Raw genomic sequence first — 25,688 nt, forward strand, 5'->3', positions numbered from 1 at the left:
CTGTCAAATGGGAAGGCAGGCACTGCCATGTTGTAAGATCACCTAACTTCCCAAGGAAAGCTAACCTATCTGACTTTCATGTGAAATCTCATGAGGTTTAATATTTCATAAACATTGCACAGGCCAAACAAAATGCTGCACCAGTGGGTCCACCAGGCTGTGATCTTTGTTTCGCTCCTTAACCAGGCTAGAAAGCCTTTCGCTGCAGAATCGGTAATACGAAGCTCTGAGTCAAAGCCTGTGGGAGCTGAGGCCCATTGCCCTCTGTTGGTTGCTGGGGAAAAGGGAATGAAGGACACACGTTGTAGCTTCCCCAAAGTGTTTGTGTGTGTACGTGCATGTGAAAAATGGATGGAACATCCGCAAGATAAAAGAGAGCCAAAAACAGGGGCTCACAAAATGCACTCTGAGGACCGGACATTTCACCAAGGACCCGTCCCGGGCACAGCAATGGTTTGCGGTTATAGCCATTATTCTAAGGCAACCAGCGACCACAACAGCCAAAACCACTCTTGTCATCAAAGACAGTGTGTGTGTGTGTGTGTAGGGGGTGGTAGGGGGATGGATGGGCAAGAAAAATTCTTCTAGGACCCTAGAGGGTGCTGGGTGTCACTATCCCAGATCAGTTCCTTTCCGACACATACACCCTCTTCATTAATTCAAAGCATGGCCATTGCCATTCTGAATACAAGAATCAAGCTTATCAATAGTTAGCATATTAATTGACTTTTTATTATGTAAAGTATGCTCAAAGCATCTCATTCCTGTGGCTTAAAAGAACCGAAACTGTCAGGAACAGAATTTGGTGAATGGGATAAAGAAAGATAAGGAGTTGGCTCTGGCTGCCGATTCTGTGGCCATCCTCCTCCCACTGGGCAGTCGTCCTCAGGGCATTGGCAATCAGGGCAGCTTTACTGAAATCCTGCTCTGAGGCTGGAGTCTCTTATTGCAAAGGGGTCTGTTTATTTTTTCACATAGAAGACAGCTTCAAAGGGCATTTTTTTGCTTTGGTTTTCCTTTGGGCAACATAAAAGCAGAGAACAAAGGGAATTCAGAACCTCTTTTCTCGCCACAGGCCACTCAGTAAACAACCTAAGTTCAGAAGCGCCAGTGAAGCGCTGGTCAGCTCCTCTGCATGCCCAGTGCCACTCTTGATATTGCAGATACAGTCCTAACACTGCTTCTGCAAGCAAGACCAGGTGGAAGGAGGTCCCTTCTCAGGGCCAGGAAGGACCTTATCTCAGCAAAGTGAAGAGATGTCTCTGAGGTGCCATACCAGGTGTTGAGAGCAGGAGCTCTGTCAGGTTTCCTGGTTCCAAATCCTGGCTCTGTCACTTCTTAGCTCTATAGTCTTGAGTAAGTTACTTAAGCTTTTTGTGACCCTGTTACCTCATCTGTAAAGATAATAATACCTAAGTGTAGGATTGCTGTAAGGATTAAATGAGACAATGCACATGCCTGGTACATGGTAAACACTGAATAAATGTTAGCTAGTTTTGTGGTTGTTATTAGTATTACTATCATAGAAATAAGAACTTTAACTGTATATTTCCTCATTTGTTCCCTGACTACTTCATAGGTAAACCATGTTAGGGCATCAGAAATTGTGTCATCTAAAGAGTACTGATTTAGGGGTCCGAAGACCAAGAGATGGGAGTTAACAGTTAAGCTAGGCAGCTGACCAGCCAGATGACTCTGGCCAAGTCACTGTATCTTCTTGAGTCTCAGTTCTGTTATCTGTAAAATGGGAATAATCTTTGCCCTTTAGGGTTGTTGTTAAAATCTATGTTAGAATTATTTGTCTATAACGCATTCTATCAATCTCAGTTATTTCTATTCTTTCTTTCTCTTTCACTCTCTCCTCACATTTCTGCTTCTGGTACCTAACACAAATTAAGGGCGTGGCTGAGACGAATGAAGAAAAGAGAAGAGAAGAAAAGAGAAGAGAAGAGAAGAGAAAAGAAGAGAAGAGAAGAGAAGAGAAGAAGAAAGAGAAGAAGAAAGAGAAGAGAAAAGAGAAGAGCGTTGAATGATTATTCACATAAAAAATGGTGTGATTTTTTTTTTATTTTACAAATTCTCCTTAGTCTACTTTGCTATGATTTTAAAGAATTTATGTTAATTGGCCATCCTGAATATAAGGAAAGCATTTGCTGTATTAAAGATATGAGGGTTAAATTGATGCAAATCTTCTGGAAAGCTACATCAGTATGCTTCAGGCACTATTAAGAAGCTTATTCCCCATGACTCCATAATTCCACTCCTGGGGATTTGTCCTGGAGAAGTATTTTAAAAGAAGAAAAATGATCATTAGATGAAGTTGCTCATTGCAGTATTATGTATAATAGTAAAACATTGAAAACAACCTGAATGTCCAACCGTGGTAAGATGAGCTAGTAAATGGAAGGCCATTAACTTGAGGGACTATATCACAGGCATTAAAAATGAAAGTTGTGGCTCTCAGCGCCAGTGTGAATAGGCATACCTAATTTCACATAGATCACAGTTACTACTATCTAAAAATAAAGCAGTTGTATGAGTGAGGGGAAGTTATGGAAGATGGGTAAAAATTTTTAAATGTGTTTTGAAGTTTAACATTGTTTTTTGCAATCAATAAAACTGGAGGATTGAAGCTTTAAAAATATATAGGCATCAGGTCTTTTGGCCTGTGGACAGGAACGCTGACGAAAAATAGCAATCTTCAAGAAATTACCCAGAATGGCCCAGCAAAATGGCCGAGTATGGCTTCCCACGGCTATGTCTTTCCAGTGGTGTCTGGCTCACAAAATTCAAGTGCTAATCTATAATGTTTAGTAACTCCAAGAAATATCGGCACTTGCAAAGGAATCTCAAATACCAAGCTTTTCAGCCCTAAAGAATGAGATATTGATCGAAGAAAGGCCATTGAAGTCAAAATTTGGGGGGAGATGAAATAGGAGCTCACTCCCTTTTCTGGGTCCTCTGCTAATCATTTGCATATTCATCCTCTCTTTGACCCCTCACAAAAACCTCAAGAGATAGGCAAAGCATCATAAACTATGTTATCAGGAGAGCTCGGAAGCGCTATATTAACAGGCTGACAGTCAGGCAGCTAGAGACTCAAATTCTAATCCAACCTAAATTTATGGGGACAGTAAAATAGCATGGAAAACTGTAATTTGGTAGAGTGTTGATTGAAAGAAAAAAATACAAAAGCATATTCACACTGCAATTACCTTGAAGTAAAAGCATTCCACTAATTTAGAAAGAAATGGGAAAAATTAAAACAGTTTTGCAAGAGTGGTGACATTAGGAGGTTTTTTCCTTTTCAACTTCCTTTATTATTATAATACTGTTTTGCAATAAGGAGTCCCATGCTAGTTTGACTGCACCACATTGCATAGTGTACCCTCACCTCCTGCAGGCCTGGGATGTCCTGGCTTAAGCCATAATTATATTAAAAATGAAACTGAATAAGGTCTAGCCCCGTGGCGCAAGCGGTTAAGTGCGCGCGCTCCGCTGCAGCGGCCTGGGGTTCGCCGGTTCGGATCCCAGGCGTGCACCAATGTACTATTTGTGAAGCCATGCTGTGGCGGTATCCCATATAAAGTGGAGGAAGATGGGCATGGATGTTAGCCCAGGGCCAGTCTTCCTCAGCAAAAAAAAGAGGAGGTTTGGCAGATGTTAGCTCAGGGCTGATCTTCCTCACGAAAAAAAAAAAAACTGAATAAATGAATAATAATAACAATAAGAGCTGCTGTGAATTAACCATAATTGTCTTGATGATTAGAACAGCTATGAATTAATAAACCAGTTGTAATTGTAATGCCCACTGCAGTAATGAGCTAGAAAATGAGTGCATGCAAATGGATCCATCAGGAAAGGGGCTGGAATATATGGCCAAAGACTGAGGGTCTGTGTAGGTGGAGATATAAAATTGCAAGACCACTACACAATCCCAGAAAGGATTCCAACAGAAGCATCGACCAGAGGACATTCTCCCTCATAGTGGCTTGGGCTGAACTGCACAGGATCATACCCACTAAGAAGAGCAAATATAAGATATCCCCCAGTGCCAACTAGTGTCTGGATGTCTCAAGGATGAGGATGGTGGAGTGGGGCTCTTCCAAGTGGGGAGAAGACCACAAAATTGCCAAGAAAGTTGGTGTTTTACGACCGGACACTCCACCCTTATGAGGTATATGTGCGGGCCGTGAATTCTGTGTAAAATCAACTTCAAAAATAGAACTTCCCTAGTGCTTTCTATCTATGGAATCAACTCAGACTGACCTTGTATCTCTAGACCTGCAGAAATGGCTGCTGAGAATGTAAACTCGCCAACAGACAATATGTGCTATAAGGAAGTTACATGTACACGCATGCCCACACTGACGGTGGGCACTTATTAAGAAAATGAACTTTGGAGATAGAAACCTGGGTTCAAGGTTACTACTTATTAGCTGTTCTTATTAGACAAGTATTCACCTTCTTTGACCTTTGTTTTCTTACCTATAGAACAGGCACAGTAATAGAACCTATCTAACTGAGCTATAATGAGAATTAAATGAAATGATACATGTCAAGCTCTTAGTGCAAAGCTTAGTGTACCCTGAATGTTGTTGTTAGTTATGACAATTAATGTTATTAGAGTAAGATTAAGTGATGTAATAATTCATAAATCACAATTTTATGTTTAACCAGAATTGCACACCTATTGGCGTACTGTCTTCCAATTTTCTTTCCTGAGATCCTGCTTTAGAAAAACGATCTTTCTTACTGTATTTGAGGCAGGTAACTGGAGGCCAACCATAACTGTTGACTGAAATGTTGACAATGAGGTCCTGCCTATTTCCAGCATAGATGTGATGTGAGGAAAAGGATGAAAGCAAGAGATTTTTAGAGTAGACAAGGAATCTGGTAACAAGAGAGGCTGAGCGAGTTCACTCTCGATATCTTTGCAGGTTCTAGGTACCCTTCTATCTTGGATCAATAAGGAAATAAATGACACTTCTTAGAGGTATGTGTTCAACAAATCTTTATTAGCTCTAAAACAATAGTTACTAGTAAATGGACATCTAAATATATGCCAGATAACAACAGCTAACATTTATTGAGGGCTTACTGTATACCAAGTATGATTCAAAGCATTTTGTATGTATTAACTTATTAACGAGGTAGCACCATGAAGTAGGTGTTTTCTTATTCCCATTTTACAGGTAAAGAAAATTGAGGCAGAGAGACTAAGTAATTTGCTTAAAATTAGGATGATGGAGTCAGGATTCTAACTAGGCCATCTGGCTAGAGAGCCCCTCTAGGATAGAGATCAAGAGACAGTTCAAATATACTATTTCTAGATTGCAACGACAACCCTACAAAGCAGGTATTTTTATCTCTATTTTACTCAGCTTTACAGATGAGGAAATTTAAGCTGGGTGGCATACCAAGGTTGTAGGAGGGAGGTGTCCATGGGAATAGTTGGCCCTGTGGGGAGGAGGATTTTATTAGTCACATTGTTTAAAATTGCCAGTGCATACTGAAAACAAAAAGTAGACTGACTTTTATTTGCTTTCGTTATTGGTTTAAATTTCCTACAGACAATGCACCCCCTTATTGCCAATACCTCCCCCAAATCCCCTCACTCCATCCCACACACACACTGGGCATGCCACCAGCTTGAAGAAATTAAATGATGAGGGTCACACAACTCTTAAGTGCTAGACCCCAGATCTGAAGCTAGGCTTGCCTAGTTTCAAAGTGCATGATAGTAAGAAGTAGGGAGGTACTACAATTGATTCCTCCCAATTCATTTATTCATTGGAATCACTTGGAGAACTTAAAAAATTATACTAATACCCAAACGGATCCCACAGACTGACTTAATCAGAACGCCTATGGGTGAAACATTTATTTTCATCAATATTTTAAAGCTCTGCATTTATTCCAAAGTGCCACTGAAACTGAGACCTTTACAAGTGAGTAGAATTTCAACCTGGAATTCATTTCTTTCTCTTCTAAAACAATCTCTAGGTAAGACTCTTATTTAGAGACAATCACACATTGAAATACCTCCAAGCTGAGTCCCTAAATTCGCAGCCCTGAGATAGTTCCAGGCTAGCCCAAGAAGTCCAAGTGAGATAGCTTTGTGTGCCAAGCAGCCCCACTTGGTGGAGAGTCTTCCCAAACTTTTAAAAATGAATATAAAATTCTGGCATATCAAGTAGACACAGCAAAATGTACATAGGACGGAAAGTTCCTAGTTCCCAAGACAACCTAGTACTGACTGATGTGTTTGCAAATCAAACACAGTTTAACAGCAAGTACCAAAGTATTCTAGTCTATGCTGGAGAGCCTATTTGTAAGGTTCTGGGGCCAGAAAGTTCCCCTGGCCCCTGCCCCGTATTCATTCCAGATGCTACTGAGGCAACCTGGATACAAATATGACCTTTAATGGTTAATTTAATTTGAACAAAGCAACTCCTGACCACCCATTCAGGCCATCAGAGCAGATAGTAAGACCAGAGGATACTACTCAAGGCCCGACTTCAGAGTCATCTAGAAAGTTTTAAAAACATGTGTCTTAAATTCCTGGGCTCTTCTTAGCCTGTCTGATTAAGAATCTCCAGAGACAGATCTCAAGTCACGATGGCGGCGTAAGCAGACTCTGAACTCACCTCCTCCCGCGGACACAGCCAATTTACAACTACCCATGGAAAAATTACCCCTGAGACAGAACTGAAAACTGGATAAGAGGAACTCCTGCAACAACGGACAATCCTGGCTGAGGTGGAAGAGGCAGAGACTCCCTTCTGGAGAGGAAAAACGCTGCCTTCACAAGCCGCCAGCCTCACGGCCGCCGGGAGCAGCTCACAGGTCTGCAGCCTCCCCGGAGGCGCGGGGCCCTGAGCCGGGGAGCCCCCGCTGGGGGCACTTTGTGGACCCAGCACAATCGAGGCGAGTGGCATAATATCTGACTGTGCCTGCTACTAAAACATTGGGGAGCACCCCCAGAAAACCCGGTTCACACAGAAACTAAAACTGGCTCTTAAAGGGCCCGCGCACAAACTCACCCGTTTCAGAAAGCATCCTAAAATCACCAGAAAGAAAGGTGCACAGTGCTGTGGTGAAAAGAGACTCACCTAATAGGCCCTGAGTGCATCTCGGTGAGGGGTGAGACCTCTCCAGGGACTGGGACATTGGCGGCGGCCATTGTTGTGGCCTGGTGTGGGCGTGCTGACACAGACGCCATTGGAGTTCTCCCTGAGGCCTGCTGGCCCAGGGTCTGCCCCACCTGCTAGAGCACCGATTTAATCCAGCTCAGCCAGGGCAGTCAGCCCACCCTAGAGACTGGCCCCACCCAACAACAAGCCCTCAGGCAACTTGTGGGCCTGCATAGATTGGTGACTGGATTCTCTGCAACCTGGCAACTGAGCCGACTTTAGCCGGGCCGGGTGTGCACAAGGAGCAAGGAGCGGGTGGAGAGTGTGGGGCGGTGGCGGAGTGTGTGGGGCTCCCGCCATGGAGCGACTGGGTCCGCTTGGGGAGGTCGGGGCATGTACATAGGGCAGGACTGTGTGGACTGTGTGTGTGGACCTGTGGGCGGCAGGGCTTGTCAGCTGCAGAAGACTTGTGCTTCTCAAAGACCCACATAGGGGGTTTGCCCCACCTTCCAAAGCCTGAAACAATTGGGTGCTCCTGTGCCTGAGGCCAGCCCCACACAGCTGCAACCCTCAGAGAGCTGACAAGAGACCTAATAGGCTAGAGGCTTACAGCAATTGTAAGGCCCTGAGCCTAACAACCTGCCACGCTGGGGGCCTACTCACTTAAAAGAAATACTGCAACACAAATGTGGTATTAGAACTTGCAGCCAAATGTGCTGGGGCTCCCCACACCTGATAAAGAGACTGAAGGGCCCACAACAACTACAAGCAGCTGAGCATTACAACAGCTGGCCAGGAGCATAACTAGGCCTCCCTGGGTGCCTACAGGGAGAGCAAACAGGCCACAGCAGAAGGACACACGTAGTCCACATAGGGGTCACCCCTGGAACATTGAGAACTGAGGGAAGCACACTGGAAGCCTCCTAAGGCATCACTTACATAAGGTCACCTATCCAAGAGCAGGAGACGTAGTTGACCTACCTAATATGTAGACACAAGCACAGGGAAAGAGGCAAAATGAGGAGGCAAAAGAATACATTCCAAGTAAGGGAACAGGACAAAACTCCAGAAAAGGAACTAAGTGAAACAGAAATGAGCAACCTACCCGACAGAGAGTTCAAACTAAGAGTGGTAAGGATGCTCACTGATCTGGGGAGAAGAATGGATGAACTCAGTGAGAATGTCAACAAAGAAATGGAAGATATAAAAAAGAACCAATCAGAAATGAAGAATACAATACTGGAAATGAAAAATTCATTAGAGGGACTCAAAAGCAGAGTAGAGGATACAGAAGAACAGATCTGTGAGCTGGACGAAAGACAAGAAGAAATTACCCAAGGTGAACAGGTAAAAGAGAAAAGAATTAAAAAGAGTGAGGACAGTCTAAGGGACCTCTGGGACAACATCAAGCACACTAACATCCGTGTTATGGGTGTCCCAGAAGGAGAAGAGCGAGACAAGGGGGCAGAGAATCTATTTCAAGAAATAATAGATGAAAACTTCCCTAACCTAAGGAAGGAAACAGACATCCAGGTACAGGAAGCACAGAGAGCCCCAAACAAGATAAACCCAAAGAGGCCAACACCAAGACACATCATAATCAAAATGTCCAGAATTAAAGATAAAGAGAGAATCCTAAAAGCTGCAAGAGAATGTCAAGTTACATACAAAGGAAACCCCATAAGGCTATCAGCTGACTTCTCAGCAGAAACCTTACAGGCTAGAAGAGAATGGCACGATATATTTAAAGTGCTAAAAGGAAAAAACTTACAGCCAAGAATACTCTACCCAGCAAGGTTATCATTCAAAATGGAAGGAGAGATCAAAATTTTCCCAGACAAGCAAAAATTAAAGGAGTTTGTCACCAAGAAACCAGTGCTACAAGAAATGTTAAAGGGACTGATTTAAGGGGAAAAGAGAAGACCACAAATAGGAAAAATTATCTATTTCCATGATAAGAACGTAATGGATACAAATGCACAAAAAAGAGGTTAGATATGATATCAAAAACATAAAAGGAGGGAGGAGAGGAGTTAAAGAGTACAGCTTTCAGACAGAGGTCAAACTAAAGTGACCATCAATTCTGTATAGAAGAAGAAAGGTACAGAGAAGGACTACTAAAACACTGAGAAAAAAAAAAGTTAAAAAATGGCAGTAAGTACATACTTATCAATAGCTACTTTAAATGTCAATGGACTAAATGCTCCAATTAAAAGGCATACGGTGGCTGACTGGATAAAAAAACAAGACCCATATATATGCTGCATACAAGAGACACACTTCAGACCTAAAGACACTCACAGACTGAAAGTGAAGGGATGGAAAAAGATACTCCACGCAAATGGCAATGAAAAGAAAGCTGGGGTAGCAGTACTCATATCAGACAAAATAGACTTTAAAACAAAAACTATAACAAGAGACAAAGAAGGGTATTACATAATGATCAAGGGAACAATCCAACAAGAGGATATAACACTTGTAAATATCTACGCACCCAATGTAGGTGCACATAAATATATAAAGCAATTATTAGCAGACATAAAAAGAGAAATAGACAGTAACACAATAATAGTAGGGGACTTTAACACTCCACTTACACCAACGGATAGATCATCCAAACAGAAGATCAATAAGGAAACATTGGCCTTAAACGACACACTAGAACAGATGGACCTAGTAGATATATACAGAGCATTTCATCCAAAAACCGAAGAATACACGTTCTTTTCAAATGCACATGGAACATTCTCCAGGACTGATCACATATTAGGCCACAAAACAAGTCTCCATAAATTTAAGAAGATTGAAAAAATACCAAGCATCTTTTCTGACCACAACGGTATGAAAGTAGAAATCAACTATAGGAAGAAAATCAGAAAAGCCACAAATACGTGGAGATTAAACAAAATGCTACTGAACAATGACTGGGTTAACGAAGAAATCAAAAAATACCTGGAGACAAATGAAAATGAAAATACGATATGCCAGAATTTATGGGACACAGCAAAAGCGGTTCTAAGAGGGAAGTTTATAGCGATACAGGCCTATCTCAACAAACAAGAAAAATCTCAAATAAACAACCTAACAATGCACCTAAAGGAACTGGAAAAAGAAGAAAAAACAAAGCCCAAAATCAGTAGAAGAAGGGAAATAATAAAAATAAGAGCAGAAATAAATGAAATAGAGACCAAAAAAACAATAGAAAAAATTAATAAAACCAACAGCTGGTTCTTTGAAAAGATCAACAAAATTGGCAAACCTTTAGCTAGACTCACCAAGAAAAAAAGAGAGAAGGCACAAATAAGTAAAATCAGAAATGAAAGAGGAGAGGTTACAACAGACACCTCAGAAATACAAAAGATTATAAGAGAATACTATGAAAAGCTATATGGCAACCAATTCGACAATCTGGAAGAAATGGATAAATTCTTAGAATCATACAACCTTCCAAAACTGGATCAAGAAGAAGTAGAGAATTTGAATAGACCAATCACCAGTAAGGAGATCGAAACAGTAATCACAAACCTCCCCAAAAATAAAAGTCCAGGACCAGACGGCTTCCCTGGTGAATTCTACCAAACATTCTAAGAAGACTTAATACCTATCCTTCTCAAACTCTCCCAAAAAATTGAGGAGGGGGGGAAGCTCCCTAACTCATTCTACGAAGCTGACATTACCCTGATACCAAAACTAGACAAGGATAACACAAAAAAAAGAAAATTACAGGCCAATATCACTGATGAACATCGATGCAAAAATCCTCAACAAAATACTAGCAAATCGCATACAACAATACGTTAAAAAGATTATACACCATGATCAAGTGGGGTTTATTCCAAGTATGCAGGGATGGTTTAACATTCGCAAATCAATCAACGTAATACACCACATTAATAAAATGAAGAATAAAAATCACATGATCATGTCAATAGATGCAGAGAAAGCATTTGACAAGATACAGCATCCATTTATGATAAAAACTCTGAATAAAATGGGGATAGAAGGAAAGTACCTCAACGTAATAAACACCATATATGAGAAACCCACAGCTAATATCATCCTCAATGGTGAAAAACTGAAAGCTATCCCTCTAAGAGCAGGAACCAGACAAGGATGCCCACTCTCACCACTCCTATTTAACATAGTATTGGAAGTCCTAGCCAGAGCAATCAGGCAAGAGAAAGAAATAAAAGGGATCCAAATTGGAAAGGAAGAAGTGAAACTGTCACTATTTGCAGATGACATGATTTTACATATAGAAAACCCTAAAGAATCCACCAGAAAACTTTTAGAAGTAATAAACGAATATGGTAAAGTTGCAGGATACAAAATCAACATACAAAAATCAGTTGCATTTCTGTACACTAACAACGAAGTAGCAGAAAGAGAAATTAAGAATACCATCCCATTTACAATTGCAACAAAAAGAATAAAATACCTAGGAATAAACTTAACCAAAGAGATGAAAGAGCTGTACACGGAAAACTATAAAACATTGCTGAAAGAAATTGAAGAAGACACAAAGAAATGGAAAGATATTCCGTGCCCTTGGATTGGAAGGATTAACATAGTTAAGATGTCTATACTTCCTAAAGCCATCTATAGAATCAGTGCAATCCCTATCAAAGTTCCAACAACATTTTTCACAGAAATAGAACAAAGAATCCTAAAATTTATATGGAACAACAAAAGACCCCGAATAGCTAAAGGAATCTTGAGAACAAAGAACAAAGCTGGAGGTATCACACTCCCTGATTTCAAAATATACTACAAAGCTATAGTAACCAAAACAGCATGGTACTGGCACAAAAACAGACACACAGATCAAGGGAATAGAATCGAAAGCCCAGAAATAAACCCACACATCTATGGACAGCTAATCTTTGACAAAGGAGCCAAGAACATACAATGGGGAAAAGAAAGTCTCCTCAACAAATGGTGTTGGGAAAACTGGATAGCCACATGCAAAAAAATGAAAGTAGACCCTTACCTTACACCATACACAAAAATTAACTCCAAATGGATTAAAGACTTGAATGTCAGACCTGAAACTGTGAAACTTCTAGAAGAAAACATAGGCAGTACGCTCTTCAACATCGGTCTTAGCAACATCTTTTCAAACACCATGTCTGACAGGGCAAGAGAAACAATAGAAAAAAATAAACAAATGGGACTACATCAAACTAAAAAGCTTCTGCACAGCAAAGGAAACCATCAACAAAACGAAAAGACAACCTAACAATTGGGAGAAGATATTTGCAAACCATACTTCTGATAAGGGCTTAATCTCCAAAATATATAAAGAACTCATGCATCTCAACAACAAAAAAACTAACAACCCAATTAAAAAATGGGCAAAAGACCTGAACAGACATTTCTCCAAAGAAGATATACAGATGGCCAACAGACACATGAAAAGATGTTCAAAATCACTAACTATCAGGGAAATGCAAATCAAAACTACAATGAGATATCACCTCACGCCCGTCAGAAAGGCTATAATTAACAAGACAGGAAACAACATATGTTGGAGAGGATGTGGAGAGAAGGGAACTCTCATACACTGCTGGTGGGAGTGCAAACTGGTGCAGCCACTATGGAAAACAGTATGGAGATTCCTCAAAAAATCAAGGATAGAACTACCATATGATCCAGCTATTATGGTATATATACACAATGGAATACTACTCAGCCATAAGAAACGCTGAAATCCAGCCATTTGTGACAACATGGATGGACATTGAGGGTATTATGCAAAGTGAAACAAGTCAGAGGGAGAAGGTCAAATACCGTATGATTTCCTTCATTAAGTAGTAGATAATAACAACAATAAACAAACACATAGGGACAGAGATTGGATTGGTGGTTACCAGAGGGGAAGGGGGGAGGAAGGAGGGTGAAAGGGATAATTCGGTACATGTGTGTGGTGATGGATTGTAATTAGTATTTTGGTGGTGAACATGATGTAATCTATGCAGAAATAGAAGTATAATGATGTACACCTGAAATTTTTACAATGTTGTAAACCAATGTTACTGCAATAAAGAAAAAATTAAAAAAAAAAAAAAGAATCTCCAGAGATAAAGAGATTTAAGTTTGAAAAGCTCCTGCAAGTGATTTTGATGTGGGTGGATTGGTTCCCAATATGGTAGAGGCCTTGAGTCATGGTGTGACTAGCAAAGCATTAGGTCTTTAGGCTCCGAAGAGCTCTCCCACCTACTCACCCAAACACCTGAAGAGTTGCCATTATAGCAACATCCCTTCAGGTCGAGCAAGCATGACCTGAGAGTCCCCAAGTACAATGAAATGCAATGAGGAGGGACTAGATGGGGACTCCAGACCCCAGTGTAGGTAAGGCTGGGGATGGAGTGCTTATTGTAGAACTGAGTCAAGAGGCCTCACTGCAGGTGGACAGACACAGACTTTGGAGTTAGGCCAGTTTGGATTCTATTCTTGCCTCTGCCACTTTGCCTGCTATGAATTTTGGAACCATTAACTTAATCTCCCCCAGTCTCAATATCTGCATATGTAAACTGGGAAATAAAAATGCCTCCCTCTTTTGTTTATGGCAATGATGTATTGTGCCAGTCCTGGGCCTTTTAGTTTTCAACTCCATTCTTCATCTTTCCATTGGTCTACTTTGTGTTTGTAGGGAGCTGATACTTGCAGGCTGGCTTCTGGCTGGGTTGGCCAGTGGAAGACCCCACAGGAGACTGGAGGGTCAGAGAAAGGGAGAAGCCATGGCATTCTCTCCCTTTCTCTCTGACTTGGTGGCATCCCTGCAGTGGCTTCTCTGTCATGGCCCTTACTCCCAGCAGATAGGCCCACCATGGTTCTAGTTCCCACTGAGTCACTCCCATCCCCTGGCCTCCAGTTACCCTGAATTCTTCCATTGTCCCTCCAGCCTAGGGGTGGAGGAGCCCTCTGCTGTGGCTAATCTCTGGTTGCCCCCATCCCAGGTGGCCTTGTCAGCTCTTTCACCACCTGTATAACCAATTCCCTGGTTTATATTCCCTCTCTTTTAAATAATTAAGTGATTCCTTCCTTCCCTCCCATTAAATCTTTTCATTATAATGTTCCAGGTATAGGGCTTGGCACTATTTACACTCAATATGTTGGAACTATTATAATCAAGTATATTGTAATAAATCACTGCTATTCCCCAAGTGCCTCATGCCATTGTCCTCAGTATGAGTGCTCAGGGGCAAGATGGCTGACTGTAGCCAAATCTTTTTGAGGAGCTCCCCCAAGCTTGAAATAATAACAATAGTCAACATTTATATAGTGCTTCCTCTGTTCCAGGCATGGTCCTAATTGCTTTATTTAAATTAACTCTTTTAATCTTCACCACAACCCTATGAGGTAGACACTATTATTATTGGAAATGAGGCAAAGATAAAAAAGCTAAGTGACTTGCCCTAGGTCGTAGAACTAGTAGGTGGTAGAGACACGATTCAACCCTGGGCAGGCTGGCACAGGAAGCTGTTCTTCATAAGCCCTATTCTACACCTCCTCTCAAGACAACTGCCTCAGAACCAAGAGAAACTGCATTTCCACTCTCTGAGGCCATTGCCACTCAACTCTGAACCTCCCATGTGAAGGGGCATCTATCTCTTACAGTTTCAGACCTACACAAAAACTATGAGGTCCTGATAGAGCATCCCTGCCCATCCTGGCCCAGAGGAAGGACTGGCATGTAGCCTTGAGGCTGCCTGGCACCAACTGCCCTTTTCTGCTTTAATAAATACTTCTAGTGGAGCCTGACCACACAGGAATCTATAAGCCATTAAGTCGAGCTATATTAAGCCTATAAAAATCAATGGCTAACCTTCCAATGACCTTCTTATAAATTAGTTTATCAGAAGGTTTTACGATTCACTAATTAACTGAAGGCAGAAGGGAACTAACTAACATTTATTGAGTGTTTACTCTATGTCCAGCCGTCTACCAGGAGCTCTACACACGACATCTCTTTCCTTTTCACCTTTCTAGGAATCCTGTGAGAGCAAAGTATGATTCCCACCATACAGATGAGAAGACTGAGCTCGGAGAGATTGAGGAACTTGTGAGTGATGCAATCATTTAAACCCTGGTCTGTCTGACTTCAATACATCACAGTTTCTTCTGAGCTAAGATAAGGATGCTGTCTAAATGGGAAATTTGAAGTGTGGCCACAAAAGGCCTAATTACAAAGTTTGGGACACTTCCTACAGAGGAGATTCCAGAATTGCTAGAGACCAGTTACTGCTCTGTGGCTCACATTTTCCCCCCTTTTGAACAGGAATGTCTATAGCAGTTATCCTATGCCTGTCCCACCACTGAATGCTGGGGAAAGGGGGGCAGATAACTATCTCTTTATTTTCACAGATCCTTATTGAGAGTAACGGACTCAAGGAGCTGTACTTAACTACAGTCAAGGAGCCTCATCCCACCTGAACCTGATATAGATGATGATATTTAGGACTTTGAGCTGCTGGTGTAATAGTATAAGACATTTGGAAGTCGTGAAGGGACAAATATATTCTGCATGTGAGAGAGCCGTGACTTGCTGGGGGCCGGAAGGTAGACTGTGGTAGGCAGCCTTTAATATGTCCACTAGTGATCCCCACTTCCTAATAGTCATGCTTTTATGTAATGCCCTCCCCTTGAGTGTGGGCTACACCTAGTGACCTACTTCTAATGAATAGAATACAGTAAAAGGAATGAGTTTGGTTACAAATTAGTTTACAAAAAAAGACACTGGCTTGTGTCTTGCTCATTCTCTCTTGTTCTCTCTCACTTGTTCACTCTGATACAACCCAGTTCCCATGTTGTGAGCCGCCCTGTGGAGACGTACACGTGGCAAGGAATGGAGGAAGGTCTCAGGCCAACTTCCAGCAAATAACTTGGGCCCTCAGTCCAACAGTCCACAAGAAACTGAATCCTGCCAAAATCACGGGAGTGAATATGGAAGCAGATTCTTCTCCAGTCAAGCCTTCATACGAGACTGAAGCCCTAGATGACATCTTGATTAAAGCCTTGTGAAAAACCTTGAAGCAAGGGTCTGGCCCGGTAGCGTAGCAATTAAGTTCATGCACTCCGCTTTGGCAGCCTGGGGTTCCCAGCTTCGGATCTCGGGTGCGGACCGATGCACTGCTTGTCAAGCCACGCTGTGGTGGTGACCCACATAAAGTAGAGGAAGTTGGGCCTGGATGTTTGCCCAGGGCCAATCTTCCTCCGCAAAAAAAGGAGGATTGGCAATGGATGTTAGCTCAGGGCAAATCTTCCTCAAAAAAAAAAAAAAAACCTTGAAGCAGGAGCACTCATATTTCTGACCCACAGAAACTGTGAAACAATGTTTAAAGCCACTAGACTTTGGAGTGGTTTTTTATGAAGTAATAGACAACTAACATATTTAGTATCTCATTCCATCCAGGATCTCTTTCTAGTGAAGACTCAAGAGAAGAGTACCATTTGGCTCCTACTTCAGCCCCCGGGAGAGAAGCAAGGAAGGAAATGAACATTTATTGAGTACTTTTACTAAATATTAAGCACTTACCTTGGTGATTATCACATTTAATCCTCCCAAAACAAGCCCTATCTCCATCTTGCAGTTGAAGAAGCCAAGACTGAAAGAGAGTAATTAGACCACCAAAGTCACAATGCCGATGAGTGTCAGAGCTGAGGCTTGGATACAAGCCCCTTAGCCTGGAAAGCTGAAGCTTTTTCCACTAAACCACACTGTTGAGGGTGGGCCTACTCTGTGTCTAGTTCCATGGGCTACTTTGCTGTATTATCTCAAGTAACCGATCAAGTTTAGTCAAGAAAGAAAACAGGCAGATCAGCAGACACTCAGAGGATACACACCATGCCTGTCTTGAGGCACAAAAGATAAAAGATAGAGAAAGGGGGCTGGCCCAGTGGCATGGTGGTTAAGTTCACGTGCTCCGCTTTGGAAGCTTCGGGGTTCGCGGGTTCAGATTCTAGGTGCGGACCTCTGCGTCACTCATCAAGCCATGCTGTTGCGGCGTCCCATACACAAAGTAGAGGAAGATGGGCACAGATGTTAGCACAGGGCTAATCTTCCTCAGCAAAAAGAGGCAGATTGGCAACAGATGTTAGCTCAGGGCCAATCTTCCTCACACACAAAAAAACAGAGAAGTAGGTTAAAAGGACACAGTTCCCGGGCAGGCCTGGTGGTGTAGCAGTTAAGTGCGCGTGCTCTGCTGCAGCGGCCCGGGGTTCGGATCCCAGGCGCACACCAAAGCACCGCTTGTCAAGCTATGCTGTGGCGGTGTCCCATATAAAGTGGAGGAACATGGGCATGGATGTTAGCCCAGGGCCAGTCTTCCTCAGCAAAAAGAGGAGGATTGGTGACAGATGTTAGCTCAGGGCTGATCTTCCTCACAAAAACAAAAAAAGAAAAAAGGACACAGTTCTCTCCCCTAGCCCTGCTTGGTCTCAAACCACACGTATACACTCTCTCCCTGACCTAAATTTGTCTGGCCTTTTTTTTGCAGATGAAGAAGATCAATTCCATATTGGGAGAGAATTCCAGAGCTTGTGCTTGGCCAAAAATGAAGAAAATTTCTAAACATGATGGTAAGAAGCAACAGAGTGGGGTAAGCGTAGAGACTAGGAGGCAATGCCCTAAAGAATCAAAACCGCTTCCAGGACTCAGACACAAGGGAAAAATCAATGTAAAGTATATCTGTGCTCCAGTTTTAAATATTTCCTCTCCCTAACCCATGTCTCCTCTTTCAGGGCATCATTGCCCTTACTCCCCAAGAGACTGCTCTCAACCTGTCTCTATCTGCCAGCTTCCTAGAGAAACTACCTATGCTGCAGCATAAACTGTGGTCTTCCAACTTCTTTGCTAGTGTATTCCCCTAAAATTTGGGGGGAAATATGCGCTTTTAAAAAATGATGACAAAATTTTTAACTTTAAGTTTAAATAGATATAAAAAAATATAATTTCAAGCATATCATATATTTTCCCAACATATATGATTTTATTAATTTTTTTGAGTTAATTGTAGATTCAGATAGAGTTGTAAGAAATTATGAAGAGAGATTCTATGTGCCCTTTACCCAGTCCCCCCCTGCTCATGCTAACATACTGCAAAACTATAGTACAATATTACAACCAGGATACTGAATCTTGATATAATCAAGATTCAAAACATTTCCACCACCACAAAGATCCCTTGTGTTAACTTCTTATGGCCACATCCACTTCCCTCCCACCGTTTTCACCCTTTATATTAGTTTTCTAGGACTGATATATAACAAAGTTCCACAAACTGGAACAAATTTATCATCTCGTAATTCTGGAGGCTAGAAGTCCAAGATCAAGATGTTGGCAGAGTTTGTTCCTTCTGAGGGGTGTAAGAGAGAATCTATTTGATCCCTCTGTCCTAGCTTCTGGTGGTTTGGTGACAATCTCTAGCATTCTTTGACTTGTAGGTAGATCTCTGCCTTCATCTTCTCATAGTTTTCTGTGTGTATGTGTGTGTGTGTGTGTGTGTCTCTCCAAAGTTCCACTTTTTATAAGGAAGCTAGTCATATTAATCAGGGACCCAGAATATACCAGGTTGATCTCATCTTAAATAATTATACTGGTAACAACCCTATTTCCAATTAAGGTCACATTCTGAGGACCTGGGAGTTAGGAATTTAACATATTAATTTGGGGGGGGAACATAATTCAACCCATAATACTGCCCCCTACCCTCAACCTCTGGCAACCACTAATCTGTTCTCCATTTCTATAACATTGTCATTTCAAGGATGTTATATAAATGGAATCCTATAGTATGTAAACTTTGGGCTTTTATCACTTAACATATTTCTTCGGAGATGTATCCAAATAGTTCAGTGTATCAGGCATTCACTCCATTTTACTGATGAGCAGTATGTTCAGTGTGCAAGCATTGTACGAAAAACTACATTTTGTTTAACTTTTCACCTGTTGACACTTGGACACTTGGGCTTATTCCAGCTTTTGGCTATTAAAGATAAAGCTGCTATGAACATTCATGCACAGGTTTTAGTATGAACATAAGTTTTTATTTATCTAGGATAAGTGCCCAGCAATGAAAATTCTGGGTCATATGGTAATGGTATGCTTAGTTTTATGAGAAGCTGCCAAACCTTTTTCCAGAATAACGGTGCCATTTTACATTCCCATCAGCAAGGTATGAGTAATTGGATTTCTCTACAACTTTGCCAGCATTTTTTGTTATTGATTTTGTTGTAGTTGCTGATGTTTAGCCATTCTGATAGGTTCATTATGGTTTTAATAAGCATTTCCCTGATAGTCTCCACTATAAATTTGGACTTATCTAGTTCTCTTTTTGGCTCTCTCAGTATTTGTCTCATATATTTTGAGGCTCTGCTGTGTGGTGCATATATATCTAGGATTGTAGTATCTTCCTGGTGATTGATCCTTTTATCATTATATTATGTCCTTCTTTGTCTCTAGTAATTTTCTTTGCTCTAAAGTCAACTTTATCAGATATTGATATGGGTATTCCTGTTCTTTTGGATTAATGTTTCCATATCTTTTTCTATCCTTTTACTTTCATTCTACCTATGTTATTGAATTTGGAGTGGGTTTTTTGTAAGTAGCTTATAGTTGAACCATGATATTTTTTATCAACTCTGCCAATGACTGTGTTTTGATTGGCATATTTAGACCATTTATATTTAATGTAATTATTGATATGTTAGTGCTTGAGTCTGTCATTTTTTTGTTTGTTTTCTATTTGTTTTCTCTGGTTTTCAGTCCTCTGTTTCTTTTTTCTTGACTTCCTTTAGATTAATTGAACATATTTTAGGATTCCATCTTAATTTATTTGTGTTTGTTAAGGCATGTTTTGTATAGGTTTCTTTGTGGTTGCTCTGAGCATTATAAATATACATATGTGACTCACAATGGTCTACTGATGTCAATATTTTACAATTTTGATTGTAAAAGTGATAACTTCAATTCCATTTAAGTCCTTTTACCTTCATCACTATTAAATATCATTGTCTTGGGCATCAGCTAGTTATAATTTTTGTTTCAATCATCAATTATGGTTTATAAAACTCATGAGGAAAAATATAGTCTATTGTTTGTGCTCATATTTCTGCTTTTTCTGTGATCTCTTCTTCCTTATTGATGCTCTAAGGTTTCTTCTTTTCTGTTTGAAGAAATTGCTTTAGCCAATGTATAAGGGTAGATCTGTTAATGACAAATTCTTTTAGTTTCCCCTCAGCTGAGAATGTTTTTCCCCTTCATTCTTGAAGGATAGTGTTGCCAGATATAGAATTCATGGTTCACAGTTCTTTTCTTTCAACAGTTGAGAAGTATTGTGTCACTTCCTTCTAGCCTCCATGATTTCAGATGAGAAATCTTCTATAATTGAAATTGGTGCTCCCTCATAGGTAATGCTTCATTTCTCTTTGGCTGCTTTCAAGATTATTTCTTTATCTTTAGTTTTCAAAAGTTTAATTATGATATGTCTCAGTGAGGATTTCTTTAGGTTTATCAGGTTTGCAGTTTGCTCAGCTTCTTGAATTTATAATTTGTGTTTTTCACCAAATTTGGGAAGTGTTCAGCCAGTATATCTTCAAATACTATCTCAGGTCTACTCTTTCTCCTATCCTTCCAAGACTAAATGGTACAAATGTTGGACCATTTGTTATTACTTCACAGATCTGAGACTGTTCATTTTCATTTTCATCTATGTTCTCTCTGGTGTTCAGATTGGGTGATTCCCATTGTTCTGCCCTCAAGTTCACAGATTCTATCTTTTGTCATCTCCCATCTACTATTAAGCCCTTGTTTTCTTTATTGGTCATATTTTTTAGTTCTGTAAATTCCTTTTGGTTCTTTTTTTATAACTTCTATTTCTTTGCTGAAATTTTATATTTTTAAAAATTTGTTTCAAAAAGATTCATAATTGATTGTTGAATTATATATATGATGGCTTCTTTAAAATCCTTGTCAAATTATTTCAATGTCTTATCCTTCTCAGTGATGGCATTGGTTGATTGTCTTTTCTCATTCAAGTTGTAATTTTCCTTGTTCTTGGGTGGATGGATGGTTTTATTCTTGTAGCCTAGACATTTTCTCTATTATATTAGGAAACTCTGGTTCCATTTAAATCTCTTATTTTAACGAGAAGTCACACAGTTTAGGTTTAGGTTTAGCTCACGTGTCTTAACTTACTTTTGTAGGCTGTGGTTCCAATGGCAGTTTAATTTCCAAAGACTTTGTGGTTTTATTTTGATTTGTTTGATTTATTTTGGTACTGCTGGGGCTACCTGAGACGGTGGAAAATATTTCTCCAAGCTGGACACTGAGTCTGGGGGAGGGTGGAATAATTTTAATCAGGCAAATGGTATAATCACTATTGTATTTTAGAATTGCTTTTTTCACTTAATATTATAATGTATGCATATAGCACTAAATTTTAAACCCTGAGTAACATCATCTTTAACTGTTCTTATGTTGTTTTAACCCTCAAATTATATCCAGAAGATAACAAGTGGGGTGATAAGAAATTAGGAAGATAACATTGGTGTTCCTGTTTCCTTTTGTTTTTAAAGCTATAACTAGGGAGTTAATCTTAGCTGCTGTCTTTCTTGCTCCCTTAACATTCCAGAAAGGAGAATTTAAAGAAAAGGATGGTTTCAAGGGTAGGAAAGTCCCATTTTTGGGGTACTACCTAGCTCTGGAATTTGAATTGTGGGTACTATTTTTTCTTTTCAAAGTGCTATAATGTGAGAGTTTATATTTTTAATTATGGTTAATTTAATTTTGAGAACATATGAAAATTATGTGCGAGTCCATGAACTCAGGTGAACAAATTATATCACATTTTCTTTATTTCTTTAAGTCTATTTAATATTATCTCCAGGCTCTCCTCCAATGGGCCAGATACATCTATCAGCTACTCAGTCTTGGGGACCCTTCCACAAACATAAAACAAGGGACTCAGGCACTATGATACTGGGATGCCCTCTTACCTTGTTTAGCCCGGACAAATCCATTATCCTACATTGTAAGGTCCGTTTAGAGCCTGGGCTTTTCCAGTGAGATCATTATGCCCCAAAGTAGCAGTGTGTCACCTCCCACAGCTTGCAAAAACCACAGTTCCTCTCTCATTTTTTCAGATTCTGGAAATCTCTTTCTAGTTTTGGGGAAACATTTTCACTTTTCTTCATGGATTAGGCTATAGAGCAGACTATGGGTTTAAACTCCAGCTCTGCCATTTGTGAGCCAGGTTGCCTTGGATAAGAACCTCCACCTCTCTATGCCTCAGTTTCCTTATCCACAAAATGAGAACAAAAACAGAACCTACCTAACAGGATGTTATGAGGATTAAGTGAGCTAATGCATATAAAAGCCCCCAGATTGGGGCTTGGCGTTTCATCCTTCTCATTACCATCATTTTCATCACCGTCTTCATTCCTGTTTCTCTCCAGGGCACTCCCTTTCTTCCCCACCAGGACACCTAGCATAAACTCCTCCTTGGGCTGACATCTTTGTAAAACAAAGTCAGGAAGAAATGAGTCTTGCAGACAGTGTTTGCCCTTTGCAGAGCCACAAACCTCCTGTAAGTCAGGAACCCAGAACTTGCTACCCATTTAGGGAGACAGAAAGAGAGAAAATTATAAATCATCATCTGCAAAGATTACCCTGCCAATTGTCATGGTGGTTTTATGACTGTATACATTTTTCAAATCTCATCAAATGGTGCACTTAAAGTTGGTGAAATGCATTGTATGCAAATTATACCTCAATAAAACTGACAAAAAAAATTACCCTGCTACATGAATAACACTATATTCAAAGATATTGGGAGGGGAGAGAAGTACCTTGGATGTGGGTTTTTAAATGGGGACATTACCATTCTAGTTTGTCTTAACACTTCTAATATCTCCACTGTGAGATTAAGCCAAAGCTTTTAACCATAAATTACCCAGTGACTTCAGTGTTCGGGGGTAGGGAGTAGTTGCTTCTATATGTATTCAGCAAAGGAGAGCAGAAAGCAGAGTGTTGTTGCTAAAAATTTGATTTTATAGCCTGGGATCACAACAAAATAATAATCATAACTTCTGTGTGCACAGTGCTAATTTAGAGCTAGAGACACACCTTCACAGAGTACCTAATTTGGTCACCTCCATGGCCCAATATATCAGTAAGGCAGGTACTGCCCCCACTTGACAGATGAGATGCTCATGTCCAGAGAGAAGTCACTTGCCCAAGGTCACACAGATTGGAAGTCCCATAGCCAGGCCTTGAGTCCTGGTGTGCTGTTACCAAATACAATGTTCTTTTTACCACATAATTGGACACAGTAATCAAATTTTCAGGCTCTGGAATTGGCCACATTTCCCTCCAGGGTCTAGCAGTAGAAATTCCTATAATAAAATAGGATTCTGTTGGTCCAAATCTAGAGCCTTGTGTTGGCATCCTGTAGCGAATGCCATATTGTTATCACACTGGCCTCACAGGAACAGATGGGGAGAAAATGCAGAACGTTCTTCCTCCTGCTCCTGTTGTCCTGATCCACATGAATTGTAGTGCAGGAAAGAGAAAATGAAAAGGTAGCAGTTTGCCTGTAAAGCATCAAATTGCCATCTGGTCAGAAGGAAATTATTTATTATTTAATCATTCCCATGTATGATTTGAGGCAGCTCCAAAAGGAGTTTTTGTTTTGCCTTGAGGATTTGGACAGTTTCAGAAGCAAATTTTACCATCTCTTTGTTTGCTGGCCCACAAATAAGGGGTCGCTTTCTGAAATTAGACAACTAATTGATGTGCTCTGTACATGAGAGAGACAGCAAGGATCGCCCAAAACCTCACAAAAGAAAAGGAGGAGAATCAAATGGTGATGGATGAGATTTCCATCTCCAGGAGTAATCCAATTGGTTTCCGCAAATAGGAAGCAGAAGAAACCTGGGGACAATCAAGTTTAATCATTGAGTGTTGAAGACAATCTCCAGGGGTGATGATGAAACATATATCTCAGAATGCTGCAACTTCCCTGTATTAGTTTGCTAGGCTGCCATAATAAAGTAGCGCACACTGGGTGGCTTTAACAACAAAAATTTATTTTCTCATGATTTATGGAAGCTAGGAATCCAAGGTCAAGGTGTCAGTAGGGTTAGTTTCTTCTGAGGCCTCTCTCCTTGGCTTGTAGATGGCCATCTTCTCCCTATGTTCCCTCTGGGCTTGTCTGTGTCCAAATTTCCTCTCCTTATAAGGACACCAGTCATATTGGATTAGGGCCACCCTAATGATCTCATGTTAAATTAATTACCTGTTTAAAGATGCTATGTCTAAATACAGTCACATTCTGAGATCCTGGGGATGAGGACTTCAACATACAAGTTTGAAGGGTGACACAATTCAGCCCATAATATTCCTTAATGTGTCATCTCTTGTGCTGAGATGTTGCTTTTAGGTCCGTTTCTGACCTTTGCTCTGTTCTGTATTGTAGAAAACTACATTTCCCAGTCTCCCTTGCCAACTGGCTCTTGCTAGGTAGAAGACATTGGAGGAAGACTGGATGGTAGAGGAGGGGAAAAACCAGCACATTTTTCCCTCTGCCTTAAGCAACCTCTCTGATAGTGGATGACTCTCCTCCATTGTCCCAGCACCTGGTAGAAAGCTCTCTTTTAATGGTCTCCGTTTCTGTTGAGTAGTCCTCACCATGGCTGTAGCTCCTGTCAGATAGTCCTGGCTTCTGGCTCTGGTAACCCCATCTCCTTCCTTTATTCTTCCCCAAGGGTGGAAGTAGCTTTCTGCAGTTTCTAATCTCTGAGGTCCTTCAACACCCTCTGTTTGGCTTCTCAGCTCTTCTATGACCGGGCTAATCAATTCCCTGCATTAACTTCTCTGTCTTTGAAAGACTCAGAATGTCTTCTGTTTCCCTACTAGACTCTGAATGCTGCATCCCAATCTGAGAAAGATGATTCTAATGGAAAGCAAAAAATAAAGCTCAGACTAGAACCTTAAAACACAAAAGGAGCACCTATTATGTGACAATAAAATAAAGTAACAAAAAAAAACTACACATTCTCTCTACTTATAGAGTTTCTTTCTAGGTGAGGAGATAGACATTAGTAAAGATCTCACAGACTGCAACATTATATGATTCCCATATACACAGCCAGCAGCCAGGTGCCAATGAGAAAGCTTAATCTTCGTGGTCCCCCACCTTCACGGAATCCTTCCAAGGCTCAGGGATAAAGCTTGACTATGAGTTTACATTGTCATATATTTTTTATAAAATTTTCCAAAGAAACATATGTTTGTATTATTTTTCTTAAAGAAAGTTTCTAAACTTGCATATACTTCAGACCCAGAAAAATTTCATCTGCTCCTGCTGCAATTATTTCCGAATAGGCAGGTAGGGGCTCAGCCCTCACAGAAACAAATATTCGCATTTGATTTAAGACTTTAATCTGTTCTTTGGACTCTTGAATCCTGGACACTCTGATCGTGGACTGGAATTAGCCCCTAGCCATAGCCATTCTTGTTCCTCAAAATTATACTAAGGCAGCATATACCCT

The 25,688-nt window shown here is 40.6% G+C and overlaps 1 long non-coding RNA gene across 3 annotated transcripts in view; it reads right to left on the reverse strand.

Moving 5' to 3' along the window:
* The window catches only part of LOC131407448 (uncharacterized), a 178,160-nt gene extending 170,994 nt beyond the window's left edge, over positions 1–7,166 (reverse strand). For all 3 annotated transcript variants that reach the window (XR_009220495.1, XR_009220494.1, XR_009220496.1), the window contains exon 1: positions 7,116–7,166. This is a non-coding gene — a long non-coding RNA (uncharacterized LOC131407448). The remainder of the gene's footprint in view (positions 1–7,115) is intronic.
* Between the last annotated feature and the right edge of the window lie 18,522 nt (positions 7,167–25,688).

Source organism: Diceros bicornis, chromosome 6, assembly GCF_020826845.1.
Source record: "Diceros bicornis minor isolate mBicDic1 chromosome 6, mDicBic1.mat.cur, whole genome shotgun sequence".
Taxonomy (NCBI): domain Eukaryota; kingdom Metazoa; phylum Chordata; class Mammalia; order Perissodactyla; family Rhinocerotidae; genus Diceros; species Diceros bicornis.